Genomic DNA, 15,335 nt, shown 5'->3' on the forward strand with positions numbered 1-15,335 from the left:
CCACAGATCTCTCATATCCATACCTGCCAACCTTCTCCATACTGCTTTAGATGGACATTGACCTTTATTTATGCAACGGCTGCTCCTATCCTTCACGGGGCCCCATGCTATTTTGAAATCCGCCGTGAGGAGGATCTCACCTACTGCAAAGCTTTCTAGTTTCCCATTGGTCTGATGTAAAAAGGCGTCTTGTCCCGTGTTATGGGCGTAAATGGTGCCTATCGTCATCACCTTCTGTTCCATCATGTCGTGCAGGAAGATAAATCGCCTGTTTGGGTCGCTAATGTTTTCAATACCTTTGCCCTCAACGAATACTTTATGCCCACTAGTACCCCCGCCGTCTCATTCCAGGCATTCGCCTGGTGTATTTGTGGGACCTGGTGTGTATGTAGTTTATGACCCTCTCCTTTTTAATTGTGCGTTTCCTGTAATGTTATCATGTCCGTCCCGCCCGTTTTTATTTGCAATGCCACCTTCTTCCTCTTTACCGGGGTGTTCAAGCCCCTAACATTATGTGACAAGATTAATAGTGGTCTCATCGATAGTTACCTCTCCTACAACTTGTATCCATTATCAGCTCCATCTCCTCAGTTATTCTTATATACTTCCTTTGTGGCCCCCCAAGCCCCCCTCCCTCCCTTCCTTGCCCTTCCTCCCTCCCTACCCTCCCCAATCGCCCTATCCGGGTAAGCCTTGGTGTCCAAGAACGCCACACCGATGGGTGGGGACCGGCCCACTTTTCTACCTGGACCCCTGATGTTACACTAACCATCTAAGGAAATCGAAGTGGTGCCTCACTCCTTCCCAGTACAGGCCCGCACAATTCTACAAGATATCCTTTTTTAAACCCCCTCTCTCCAGTAATTCACCCCCACCTTCTGGCTGTTTTATCAAGCGCTTCATGTACGTTTTAGGATGTTGAATCAATATTATTTCCTGTTTCCACTTCTTCCTCCATGGGGCCCTTTCAAGTTGGCCCATTTCCTTCCTTGTGCGGTGGATCATTCCCATGGCCTGTTTCTCTGTTGTTGTTGCACCCGCATCTTTGTTCACTGGGGTCGTCTTCGCCATCTTCCATTCCCAGTATCGTCAGACCCTCAGCGTAGGTGGTGGCTCTCTTTTGCCTCCCTTCCCATGAGAACGTTAGTCTGAAGGGGAAGGTCCATTTGTATGGGATTTTTTTCCCTACTAAGATACTCGTTATGGGGCCCCATAGCCCTTCTTTTCTGAAGTGTGGAAGCTGCCAAGTCTTGAAACAGTCTCACCTGTGAGCCTACCCCCTTAAATTCCAAGGATGAGAATGTTCATCCTTTTTGCATAGACTTGCATGATAGCCTGGCACTTAAGGGGTTTGATATCGTGGTCTGACCCCTGGCCGCCCTGAGTATTTTCCTCTTTTTCTTCGTAGGATGCCAATCATGCCAGTACAGCTAGCACGTCCCTGGGTCTGGTTCCCTCACTGCTCCTCTTAGGGCCCACTCTATGTATCCTATCGATCTGAATTTCCTCAGGAGCGGAGTCCGCTACCATCACTCCGAAGCACTGCTACGCCGATGTTTTCAGGTCTACGTTAGAGTTAGATTCTGCTAGGCCTTTTATTCTGATGATGGACCGTCTAGAGTGGTTAACTAGATCCTCGGCCTGGATTTCCAAATTATGTGTGGCGGCTGCGATTTGCTCCAATAATTCTGAGTTCTGCCTCACCTCCTTGTCCATTTCTGATAGGCCTTGTTCAGTCTGATCTACTCTGTTTCCCAGGGAGGCGATTTCTTCCCTGACTTCCTTCAGTGTGCTCTTTAACTCCCCTTCTAAATTGGCCATCTGTTCCTGAAAAGATGCTATCATTCTCTCTTCCATACATTTCAAGCATGTTAGAAGATCATCCTTCCTGAGAGCCATTTCTTCAGATGTGGTATGAGGAGCCACACTTTCTTCTGCTTGTTGACTCTGAGCACCCAGCACTGTCTCTGCCAAGAGCCTTTGCCAGCACTTCTCCAATTGGCCCCTTCTAGCGCTTTTTTTTACAGTCCTGTGCTGCTGGAGTCTGCCTACCCTTATTTCCGGGCATCTGCTTGCACTCTGAGGCTATATGGCTCCCCTAGGTCTTGCCTGCTTCCCCTCTCCTGCACATGGATTAGTAGTGCTGTATTGCCTGCATCAGCATTAGGTATGCCACACCACTGCAAAACGCCTCCAATGCTTCAGTACTGGCCTCAGTGTTGTCCAACCTTTGCTCTGGGACCAGGCTCCACCCTTAGGCTCACACCTCTTTTGCTGGCACTGTATGAAAGCTCTGGTGTCGAGTTCCAGAGGAGTTGATCCCTCCACTGACAGGCAATTGCTTACTTGACAGATTGCTGGGTCCCCCGGGGGGCAGATGTGCGCTGTCACTAGGGATGTAACGGTATAACGGTATACCGTTAAAGATACCGTGAACCACTTAATTGAACAATAATAACCGTCACATTGTTTATACCGTTATACCGTTTATACCGTTAAGTGTGCTTTTCAATCTGATTTGGAAAGGCTGCAGTAAGCAAGTGCTGCACAGTTTTGGTCTTGCACTGTTGGATGTGCCATCTGCCAAGTAGTTTCAGTTGGAGCAGTTCTTAATGCCATTCCATAAACCACACGTGCCTGACACAAAATCAATATGTTAGCAATAGGAAGAATAGATACAGTGTCAAGAAGGAAAAGGGTTTACTTTGGGTTGGCGGCTTTGGGGTTTATATATTTATAATGGATAATGTTCTCTAAACATATGACAATGGGGGATTTCCCTGGTTCTATCATTAAATTTACATATAATAAGTCACACTGCGAAATTCACTAATCTCTGTGGGTATTCCCTGCTGCCATACTAAAGGGTAACATGTCTGTGATTACTTAACACCTTTTGGCCCGAGCCTAAATTACCACTTAAGAAAAGCAATTCAGTTTGCTTTGCCAGTCGCCACAGGGCTCCCCCCCCCTCCTCTCCACACGTGTGTTTGTGTTTGGTGGAAGCAAGGGGTGGCATTTCAGTGGAAAGTATGTTGAAAACCCCAATTCTGTCCCTGGGTGTCTGGTGTTTGTGATGATAAATCTGACAATTTATGACCTTTTAGAAAATATTTGTTAAGGTTAGCATTTCAATGGAAAGTATGTTGAAAACCCCAATTCTGTCCCTGGGTGTCTGGTTTTGTTTGTGATGATAAATCTGACAATTTATGACCTTTTAGAAAATATTTGTTAAGGTTAGTCAACTCCACCCGCCACCCCGTGTCCCCTGTCTCCCTCTGTTTGGGCGAAGTATGTTGTTTCTTTTGGGCCAAGTCGTCGCCGATGAACTGTCACGACCCTCGCCCAAAACCCTCTCTGGCAAACCCATTGTCCAGATGGAGTCAGGACTCGGCCTCTAGAGCCTGGCATCCTCTTCAAAAGCCCTCATGGGGCCTGTCCTGGCGCCTATGGCACCAGGCTCAAATAGCATGAAAAACAATGTGCTTGGGAACTACCTTATTGTATTGTCAGCCAACATGGAGGCATCCGCATAGCTTAGTTCCTGAGAACCAAGTTATGCGGTCTAGTGTTTTGAGTGTGGTAGCCTAGGCACTACTTTACCTGGACTATTTTGTTGGGGCTATTTAGATCCCACCCGAGCAAGACAACACGCTTCGCGTTACTTCGCAGCTTGCAGCGTGACGCTCCCCGTGTCCAGCTATTCCCTCGAACCTCGGAGAAGCAGAACCTGCAAGGAGACAAAAGGTACATCATTAGCAGCAGCATCTTACCTGTAGTCTTCATCTTTAAACACTCGCAGCTACCGAGAACAGCTTCCTCGAATCTGCACGCCTCCCGGACAGAACAAGCTGAAAGAGGAAGATAGAGGCAACATTAAAGAAAGCAGTAGAGACATTTACAAATTACAAACTTCTCAAAAGGCTTACCTGGCTGGTTGCCTCTCGGCTGGCACCACTCCGGACATTCCACTCGCGCTGAAGAACACCGTGACCTACAAGGAAGGAAAACACAGGTTAGCAAAGGCAAGACTTTGCAGTGCTGCGCATAGCGCTTACTTACCGCATCATAGTGCTCTTAATGCGCCATCATTTACCAGCGGGGATCAACCAAGCCAGTTTGCCGCGCTGAAGCTCTGCATACCTAAGGGAGAAAAAAGAGACATTTTAAACAAAGAAAGGCATGCAAGATAGCAACAAAACTAAAGAACAGCAATAAGACCTACCTGAACAATATCAAACGGCCGGCGTCAGTGCAGTAACTGGAGCGCACTCGCCCATGAAAGACAACGTGCCCCTGCAAAGAAGGCAGGATGGAGAGCACGCCTAATTCTACCACAAGGTGAGGAGAGGGCGCCAGAGGGACTGAAATCATACGGGGGTGGAGGGATGATACTTACCCCAGTCGGTCAGTCCTGAACACAGTCCTCCTGCATTTTCAGGCAGAACCTTCCCCGCAGACCACATCAGGGCAAAGCTGAGAAGCATACTAGCGAGTAACCCGGCTAGGTGGCGTCCCTGTGGATACCAGGTGAGCGTGACATGAACCCACACATTTTCATCTCCCCCCTGGAGATGTGAGCCCCTTCCACTGTCTGCTGTGCCTCTGAATCTTCACTGTGCCAACTGTGGCAGCCTCGTCCCACTGCGTATCCCTCCTTTCCGAGCCTTTCCTCTCTCCGACCACGGCGTGGTGCTCAGTTATTGGGGCTGCTGGGATGCTGTTCCTCTTCCCGGGGTGTATCGGTCAGCTTCAGTAATGACTCGGGCGTTAAGGCTTTCTTCACCAGAATCTCTGCTATCGCGCTCTGTGCTCTATTTTCACCTCCTTTTATGGGCCTGGCCTGGAGGTCGTCAGAGTGCGACTTCACTCTCTGGCGGCCATCTTGGATCTCAGGCCTTTACTTTTGAGACACTGCAATACTGCGTCTTTATGCTGACCCATATCCACTCCATGGACTAAGATCTTACTCTGAAATACCATGACATTTGTTAAACATTTCAGTCTTTGTTCCATATCCTGTTTAAACACAGGTGCCGCTGACGCCAAGCCGAACAGCATCTGACAGAAATTAAATGCTCCCAAGGGTTAATGAAGGACATCAGATGCTGGAAATTGTCTGTCAGGGCAATTTGGTGATACGCTGATGATGAATAAATCACACTAAATACTTTTGCCGCACCCACCATTGCCACCATCACGGAAATGTTCAGCAGTGGATGCCTGTCCACCCAAATGGAGTTGTTGAGATGTCTTAAGTCAACACACATGCAAAGGTTGCCATTAGGTTTAGATACAATATCAATGGGCACCAACCACTCCGAGCCTTCTATTTGCTGAATGACAAAGAAATTCAGTAAGTTGTCAAGCTTCTTCCTCAATGAATCATGCATTTTTCAAGCACTTTGTGCACTACAGGTTGTACCCTTTCTGTAAGTACACTGTGATGTTGAAACCCCTTTAATTTCCCAAGATTCTCCTTAAATATTTTGTGTATTTTTCCATCCACTTATCTGTCAGCGCTGCCACTGATACCGGGGATGATTCAAAAGCTTCAATGCGGTTTATCTTGTTTATCTCAACCTAATAGAGATGACACCTTGTCAGGTACTGTCAGGTTGGAGTGACATATTCTTTACATACAGTATCATATACTCATTTACATTGGGTCAGGGGAGACACATATTTAGTATAGAAAGGTTTTAGGAAGTTATTATGGGTTATATTTTTAAACAGCCAATTTTGCCCTTAACCTTCATTGCAGTCTATGGAGATTGCCCCAAGCCAAGATGGAGGTTCTCAGTCTAAATTCTGATTGGCTGGAGATTGTTTATAGGGAGGACAATGAACATTCTAAACTGCCTTTCATCGTCCTTGCCCAGCTGAGAGGTCGTGTGCCTTGTAGCTCCTGCTTACTTTGTCAAGGGTGACAAGTTTCTAGCAGTTGAGCGGAAGATCTGAAAGTACAACAGGAGTCGTGTTTGGATTTTGGTGGAGACACAGGACAGGAGTCAGAAATCTACCAATTTTCTGAGAAAAGAAGTTTTCAAGTCTCATTCACAAGATAAGTGACTTTCCAGTTTTCTTGAACTTTGTTAAAAGGTTATATTTATCTAAGGGATTGAAATTGCAAATCTGTAACTAAAAAGATTGAAGCGCGTACGTTTGTTTTTATCGCTACGTGTCATTTCAAACTAGCGCGTGAGTTTTTTCCCGTTACGTTGAGCCTGCGCGTGTGTCTCTGCGCGTGAGAGTGAAGCACGAGCGTGAACTTTGGACTCGCGTTTACTGTTCGTTTACGTGAGGGTTTTTTCTGCGTGATAAATAAGCGCGTGTGTTTTTTCTCGCGATTTGGTTTTTTGCGCATGTGCGTATTTATTCGTGAGTTGGACTTTAGCGCGTGTAATTTTTAATCGCGTCTTGGACTTTAGCGCGAGTGCGTTTTACCCGCGAATTGGATTGTCAGCGCGTGTGCGTATTTCCCGTGACTTGGAGAAAAAGCGGGTGTAATTTTTTATCGCGTCTTGGACTTTAGCACGAGTGCTTTTTACCCGTGAATTGGATTGTCAGCGCGTGTGCGTATTTCCCGCGACTTGGAGAAAAGCGCGTGTGTTTTTTCCCGCGATTTGAATTGTCAGCGCGTGTGCGAATTTCCCGCGACTTGGAGAAAAGCGCGTGTGATTTTTTCCCGCGGTTTTGGATTTTAGCGCGTGTGCTGGCTTTCCACGTGAAGATTCCATCGCAAGTTAAATTCGCTCATGAGAAAAAGACACTCTACAAAGAAAATATTAAAAAACAAATACAAGAACTTAAAAGAACTTCTTTAAACTTACTTGAAGACCTTGTTCAAGAATCCTATGGTTGAGCAGACTAACTACAAAGTTAAATTACATTCTTGGACCTACTGAGAAGGCTGAAAGATGTATAAGATTCTGGTCCACAAGTAAGGAAGTCTTGTCTGCTTATCACTTCTCTGGGCATTCTGAAGAGAAGTACCAGGTATGGTTTTTAAACTATTTTGGTAAAGGATTTAGAGTTTAAGGTTAGTATAGTAACCCATGAGTAATGAGGTATATGGCATGTTTATGTTTTAACTACAGGTGAAGAACCAGCGAGTTGCTAGCTTCCAGGCTGGTGTTTGTTTCTTTGTCCCTTCCCCCTTTCCCCCTGAAAGTGAGGTAAACTGAGCAGTTATATATATATGTCAGCTCAGAGTGCCACATTTTGGGTGGATTGTCGGGGGTTCAGCAGCCTCTGCAGACACCAGGTTCTCAGCATGACAGTATGAAAGGCCAATAAAAAAAGTGTCTGCCCAAGCTGTTATGAACCCCGACGAGATAACCATGGAGGCATTGGGAGTAATGGTTAGGGAAATGAGAGAAGAGTTACGGGTGGCTCATCAGGAGAATTCAAGTCTTTGTCAAAAAATGGATGAGTTAAATTTAAAGGTAACCCAAATACAAGAAAGAGAAGTTGAAGTTTCGGAAGGTGCAGGAAACCCACCTGAGTTGGTGAGAGTAGGTGAAGAACAAGAACCTAGGCTCCCCAGAGGGGCAGAGGGAAGTTTAGGCACTTTAGTTATGCCTGTTCCTTTGGCAGCTCCAGAACGTTTCTTAGGAGATTCTAGAAAGTTTCACATTTTTCAGACTCAGTGTGAATTGCATTTTTTAAGTCGTCCAGAGTTGTTTTCCACAGATGCTTCAAAGGTAACATTCATCTTATCATATTTATCTGGAGAAGCTTCTGCGTGGGGAAGTCTTTTGGTGAGTCAAAAGAATTTGGCTTTGAATAATTATTCCCTTTTCCAGACCGAATTTAAGAAAATGTTTGATAAGAAACAGTTATCTTTAGAGGTTGATGGAGATTTACTGGAACTGCGCCAGGGAGGAAAGGAGTTGATTTCTTATATCACTCAATTTAGAACTTTAATTTTAGAAAGTAAATGGCCAGAGGAGAAGAGGGCTTCCTTATTTTATAGGGGCTTAAATGATGAGTTAAAAGATGCTCTAGCTGGAGTTTTGGAGCGACCAAATACTTTAGATGCCTTAATTGATTTGGTGGTTCAGTTGGATTTTCGTTTAACTGAAAGACGTTTAGAGCGTAGACGTACTCAGGGAGAAGTTAGGTTTCCGGGAAGAATGGAGAGGCCTAAAGTTGAAGTGGTGAACAGAGAAGTGAAGTCAAAGATAATTGACCAGCAGAGCCGGGTGAGAGGTCCGTTGTCCAAGGAAGAGAAGGCAAGAAGAAGGGAGAATAATTTGTGCTTATACTGTGGTAGGAGTGGTCATTTTCTTGAAACCTGTCCTTTTAACCCCAAGAAGATCTCCAAATCTTCAGGCAGAGTACAACAAGTGGCAAACACAATACAGACAGCGGTTCCTCACATAACTGTGAACGTATCCTTGATGTTTGAAAAGGTATTTTTAGGTTCTGGGCCAATTATTATTGATTCAGGAGCTACGGGTAATTTTATGGATAGAGGATTAGCTAGAACTCTAGGTGTTCCTATAGTTGCTAAGAAAGAAATGGAGCAGGTCAGAGCAGTTGATGGGACACTTCTTTCTTCAGGTCCAATCACTCATAATACAGAGTTACTTGAGATGGAGAAGACTGGAGGTCATAAAGAAAATATCTCTTTTGAGTTAATTGATGCTCCAATCTTGAAAATTATTTTGGGTATGCCCTGGCTTACACTTCATAATCCCAGAATTGATTGGAGTGCAAGAATTGTATCCTTAGAATCAACCTTTTGTCAGGAACATTGTCTTTCAGGAAAGTCTTTTGAAGAGAAAGAAAAAGTTGTGAATTCCGTTTCATTCTCGCTTGCAGAAAGAGGGGCAATAGGTTTTGACATTGGAGCAGTTGTGGGTGAACTTCCAACTTGTTATCAGGATTATTGGGATGTTTTTGATGAAAAGGAAGCTGGAGAGTTGCCTCCTCATAGGCCTTTTGACTGCAAGATAGAGTTGGAGCCTTGAGCTATTTTACCAAGCAGTAGGGTTTATGCCTTGACTGAAAAAGAGAATGATTATTTGAAAGAATATTTAAAGGAAAATTTGACTAAGGGATTTATTCGGCACTCTCAATCGCCGGCAGCCTCACCATTGTTCTTTGTGCCTAAAGCTGATGGTTCTCTCAGAACTTGTATAGATTACAGGGCAGTAAATAGAATGACTGTGAAAAATCGGTATCCTCTCCCTCTCATTTCAGAAATGTTAAAACAAATCCAAGGTGCAACCATATTTTCTAAGTTGGATTTACGTGGAGCTTATCATCTTGTAAGGGTCCAAGAGGGGGATGAGTGGAAGACGGCATTTAAAACCAGATTTGGCCTGTACGAGTACCAAGTGATGCCTTTCGGTCTTTGCAATGCCCCAGCGGCTTTTCAATTTTTTATCGATGAGGTTCTTCGGGAATTTCTTGATGTTTTTTTTATCGTCTATATTGACGACATTTTGATTTTTTCCCAGAATTTGGAGAAACACAAAATTCACGTTCGACAGGTCTTGAGGAAATTGAGAGAGAATAATCTTTTCGCTAAATTGGAGAAGAGTCAGTTCCATACGGATTTGGTAGAATTTTTAGGATTTGTGATCACTCCTTGTGGCCTGGAAATGAATCCAAAAAAGGTGGAAGCCGTCCGTGATTGGCCTACTCCAACTAAGGTGAAGGAGATCCAGAGCTTTTTGGGATTTGCCAATTTTTACCGAAGATTCATTGAAGGCTTCTCCAGTTTAGTAGCTCCAATTACTCGACTTTTAAGAAAAGGAGTTCCATTTGTTTGGGAAGCTAAGGCTGATGAGGCTTTTCAAATTTTGAAGGAGAAATTCATTACCTCTCCTATTTTGATTCACCCTGATACTTCCAAACCATTTTTTGTAGAGGCTGATGCTTCCAAAGTAGCAATGGGAGCAGTGTTGTTTCAGAGGCATAATGTTACAGGACAATTGCATCCAGTGGCCTACTTTTCTAAGACATTTTCACCTGCAGAGGAAAATGACACCATTTCAGACCGAGAGCTTCTTGCTATCAAAGCAGCATTTGAAGAATGGTGACATTTTTTAAAAGGAGCACGTCACACTGTGACTGTATTAACTGACCTCCGAAATTTACTCTTTTTGAAGACAGCAAAAACTCTGACACCTCGACAACTTAGGTGGTCATTATTTTTTGCGGATTATGACTTTATAGTTACTTTTAAGCCAGGTAATCAAAATAAAAAGGCAGATGCTCTGTCATGGCAGTTTCCAGAAAGTGAGGTTAAGTCGGTCTCTGAGCCTCTTCCATTGATCGCTCCAGAACGTTTTGTTCTTGCTGGGGTTGAAAAGGAGAACGAAATCTTCAAGAAAGTATGGGAATCCATTTCTGAGACACACCTTGAAGATTGGGTTTGTTTGGATCCAGCTCGCAAAATTAAAGATGGTTTACCTTATTTAGATGACAGACTCTATTTACCATCAATTGAACTTAGAGAAAAAATGTTGAAGGAGTGTCACAAATCAGTCTTGGCAGGACATCCAGGGTATCGGAAGACTCTTGAGTTGATCAGAAGACATTTTTGGTGGGAACAAATTCGACAAGATACCCTTAATTTTGTTAGGACCTGTGAAATTTTACTAGATCTAAGAATCTCGCCGGAAAGCCTTCTGGGTTATTGGAGCCGTTACCAGTTCCACCGCGGCCTTGGTACTCAGTGTCTTTAGATTTCATCACGGATCTTCCACAAGATAAAGGGTGTACTTCGGTATTGGTTGTAGTTGATTTACTCACTAAAGAAGCACATTTCATTCCAATGAAGGGAGAGGTTACCGCTGATAGTTTAGCTCACAGTTTCTTGCAAGAAGTGGTAAGATTACATGGAATTCCCAGTCAGGTCATCTCAGATAGAGGTTCTCAATTTATTTCTATGTTTTGGAGAGCTTTTTGTAAGAGATTGGGAGTGGAGGTATGTTTATCATCAGGTACCCATCCAGAAACCAATGGGCAGGTAGAAAGGATAAATCAGGAGTTGGAAAAATATTTGAGGTGTTATCTGCAGACAGGTGAAGAGTGGGTAGATTTGTTGTGGGTTGCAGAATTCGCATATAACAACTGTAGTAAGGATGCCACCTCTATGTCTCCGTTTTATTTGGGACGAGGTTTTCATCCTCGTTTTCTTAGTATTGAGATTAATAATGATTCAGGAAACCCAGAAGTCGAAAGGAGACTAGAAGTTATGAAAAGAAATTCGGAAAAGGCAAAGGGGTGTTGGTGGAGAGTAAACAAAAATACAAAGGGTTTGCTGACCGTAAAAGAAAGATTAGTCCTCAATATAGTGAGGGAGATTTGGTGTGGTTATCAACCAAGTTTTTGAGAATTAAAGGAAGAAATAAGTTTTGTCCTCGTTTCGTAGGACCGTTTGTTGTTGAAAAGGTGATTAATCCAGTGGCTGTTCGACTTAAATTACCCAGTCATATGAAAACTCATCCAACTTTCCATGTTAGTTTATTAAAACCTGTGGTTAAAGGAACTAGATTAACACCTAGTCCTTCGGCAGTTGTGATTGAGGAAGATGCTTCCGAAGAATTTCTGGTTAAGAGAATTCTGGACTCTAGAAGAGTAAGAGGAAAGCTACAGTATCTCATTGATTGGGAGGGCTTTGGTCCTGAAGAGCGCACTTGGGAGAAAGCAAGTGATGTGCATGCTCCTCGTTTGGTAGAAAGATTCCATAAAAAATTTCCATTGAAGAGTGGCCCAGGGACTGGGCGTTAGGAGGGGGGGGTACTGTCAGGTACTGTCAGGTTGGAGTGACATATTCTTTACATACAGTATCATATACTCATTTACATTGGGTCAGGGGAGACACATATTTAGTATAGAAAGGTTTTAGGAAGTTATTATGGGTTATATTTTTAAACAGCCAATTTTGCCCTTAACCTTCATTGCAGACTATGGAGATTGCCCCAAGCCAAGATGGAGGTTCTCAGTCTAAATTCTGATTGGCTGGAGATTGATTATAGGGAGGACAATGAACATTCTAAACTGTCTTTCATCGTCCTTGCCCAGCTGAGAGGTCGTGTGCCTTGTAGCTCCTGCTTACTTTGTCAAGGGTGACAAGTTTCTAGCAGTTGAGCGGAAGATCTGAAAGTACAACAGGAGTCGTGTTTGGATTTTGGTGGAGACACAGGACAGGAGTCAGAAATCTACCAATTTTCTGAGAAAAGAAGTTTTCAAGTCTCATTCACAACATAAGTGACTTTCCAGTTTTGTTGAACTTTGTTAAAAGGTTATATTTATCTAAGAGATTGAAATTGCAAATCTGTAACTAAAAAGATTGAAGCGCGTACGTTTGTTTTTATCGCTACGTGTCATTTCAAACTAGCGCGTGAGTTTTTTCCCGTTACGTTGAGCCTGCGTGTGTGTCTCTACGCGTGAGAGTGAAGCACGAGCGTGAACTTTGGACTCGCGTTTACTGTTCGTTTACGCGAGGGTTTTTTCTGCGTGATAAATAAGCGCGTTGGACTTTAGCGCGTGTAATTTTTAATCGCGTCTTGGACTTAAGCGCGAGTGCGTTTTACCCGCGAATTGGATTGTCAGCGCGTGTGCGTATTTCCCGCGACTTGGAGAAAAAGCGGGTGTAATTTTTTATCGCGTCTTGGACTTTAGCGCGAGTGCTTTTTACCCGCGAATTGGATTGTCAGCGCGTGTGCGTATTTCCCGCAACTTGGAGAAAAGAGCGTATGTTTTTTCCCCCCGATTTGAATTGTCAGCGCGTGTGCGAATTTCCCACGACTTGGAGAAAAGCGCGTGTGATTTTTTCCTGCGGTTTTGGATTTTAGCGCGTGTGCTGGCTTTCCACGTGAAGATTCAATCGCAAGTTAAATTCGTTCCTGAGAAAAAGACACTCTACAAAGAAAATATTAAAAAACAAATACAAGAACTTAAAAGAACTTCTTTAAACTTACTTGAAGACCTTGTTCAAGAATCTTAGGGTTGAGCAGACTAACTACAAAGTTAAATTACATTCTTGGACCTACTGAGAAGGCTGAAAGATCTATAAGATTCTGGTCCACAAGTAAGGAAGTCTTGTCTGCTTATCACTTCTCTGGGCATTCTGAAGAGAAGTACCAGGTATGGTTTTTAAACTATTTTGGTAAAGGATTTAGAGTTTAAGGTTAGTATAGTAACCCATGAGTAATGAGGTATATGGCATGATTATGTTTTAACTACAGGTGAAGAACCAGCGAGTTGATAGCTTCCAGCCTGGTGTTTGTTTCTTTGTCCCTTCCCCCTTTCCCCTGAAAGTGAGGTAAACTGAGCAGTTATATATATATGTCAGCTCAGAGTGCCACATTTTGAGTGGATTGTCGGGGGTTCAGCAGCTTCTGCAGACACCAGGTTCTCAGCATGACACACCTTTATGGACACAAATACCCAAGCTTCACAAGAGTGGGTCTTGTATTCAATTACTGCATGGAATGTACCTACAATTCTGATTTGTATGCCCCAATAAGCCTCTGGGTCAATGCCAGGTGGCTCCAAGTCCTTGGGCTCCTTACCTAGACTTTTGCACGTATGCATGGATATTATTGTCCACCATAAGCCACTGTCAACGTTCATACTGATCATGAGCTTGTCCAGCAGAAATGTATCAATAGGTTCTCTACGTGGTGATGTGAGGGACGCTATTTCTCGGATTCCGGAACTTTTTTACTTGACTGCCTGACTCAGAATGGGCCCTATTTTTTATTGTGCAGTGTGAGTATCAAATCTGGTTGAAAATCTGCTATTGTGGCTATTTTCCATAAAATGAATTAGAGAGTATTTTTTGGCAAAGCGAGATTAGCAAATTAAACATTGCTTTTTTTAGATGAAGATGAAGGTAAGTGGGGTTTGTTTATGTTGGGGGTCTGGGTGGGGGTGTGCCGAGGGTGTGGGTGGGGGGTGTTATGGGTGTGTGTGTTTGTGGGTGTGAGTATGTATGTGTGTTTGCATGAGAAAGGTGCAAACATTTGGTAGTTCGCACCTTTCTCATGCGAACGTTTTGCCCGCGGTAGTTTCCGCCACGGGCAAATCACTTAGATTCCTATGAGGCAGTTTAGTATCTTCATGAAGACCCAATATTCTGGACCAGAAGGGAGGCAAAGCGGAAACTCCTGGCTGGTTTGTTGATGTGAGCCATGAATCTGATCTATGGTAACAAAACTAACTTCCCACCCTTTGCCCTCACTGATGCCTGATCAAGGGAGACCCAAAGGTTAGATATTTCTAGTAGAGCCAGAGATGGATCTTTAAACATAGAACCAGAAGTACCTTGATTCCTGGGAATACCAGAAGGAGCAGTCGTACTTCTCGCAGCAGATACACTGGAATCAAACTGGTATCTATCAGTGGCGACTGCTGCGGCTCTGCCGTGATGGAAGAGTGTCCCATGGTCAAGAATAATAGAGTGGATGAGAATGAGTTAAGTAAGACTCTGCTGACAAGAGGTACCCTGACACAATGGGCATTGGCTTCTCACAGCAAAAGCCAAGGCATTTCTATGGTAAAGCAAAAGGATGTCGGCAGTCAGATAGAAGAACATCAATCCCAGGATCCCCTCAGACATGGGTTTGGTAATAAGCACCTTAGCATTTTTTTTTCAGTTTTAGGTCGACACAATGGGCCTCATTATAAGTATGCCAGTCCGGTAACAAGGGTGCCGGTAAGCTACCTGCACTGTTGGGACCGGCATACTCTGAGTTCTGCGAGCTGACCTGACCTGGTGGGTGGAAAAGCACCGCTCGCAGATTTTGACGGTAGCACTGGCACCATTCATGAATGGTGCCAATGCTACCGTCCTCCCCATTCCCATTGAGTCCAATGGGACTCGAATGGGAATGGGCAGTAACTTTTTGGGGAAAACAAATTACTTTGGCGGCAGCCGTGCTGTTTTTACCGGCACGGCTACCGCCGGAGTAATAATGCGGCCCAATGTAGTGTCACAAGCTCCTTGGAACCATCGGGCTAGATTCAAGAATGCTGACCTTTAAAGGGAAGGAAGCCCCTGCCCCCCGCCTGCAGCTCAGCTGACAGGAAAGGCCTAGGACTTTTCTATGCCACATGGTAACGCATGGTCTTTGGCTTAGATTCAATAAGACGTCTCTCCACGTCTGAATACAACACCAATCTATGCTCTGCTACTTAAGGATTATTGACTTATTAGTTGGGCCTGTTTGCCTCATAAGAAATTAAAGCAGGTGCCCTCCTTCAACCCTTTCACATGAGCACATTTTACACAACCCTTGCGGCTTAGTATGTTATGTTATGTTATTATTTGGCATTTATATAGTGCTCTATATATCATTGGTATGACC

At 44.0% G+C, this 15,335-nt stretch overlaps 1 protein-coding gene across 1 annotated transcript in view; it reads left to right on the forward strand.

Moving 5' to 3' along the window:
* The window catches only part of TPPP2 (tubulin polymerization promoting protein family member 2), a 55,049-nt gene that overhangs the window by 10,363 nt on the left and 29,351 nt on the right, over nt 1-15,335 (forward strand). The window lies entirely within an intron of this gene.

This window comes from Ambystoma mexicanum, chromosome 13 (assembly GCF_040938575.1).
Source record: "Ambystoma mexicanum isolate Mex_15411 chromosome 13, UKY_AmexF1_1, whole genome shotgun sequence".
NCBI classification, from domain to species: Eukaryota; Metazoa; Chordata; class Amphibia; order Caudata; family Ambystomatidae; genus Ambystoma; species Ambystoma mexicanum.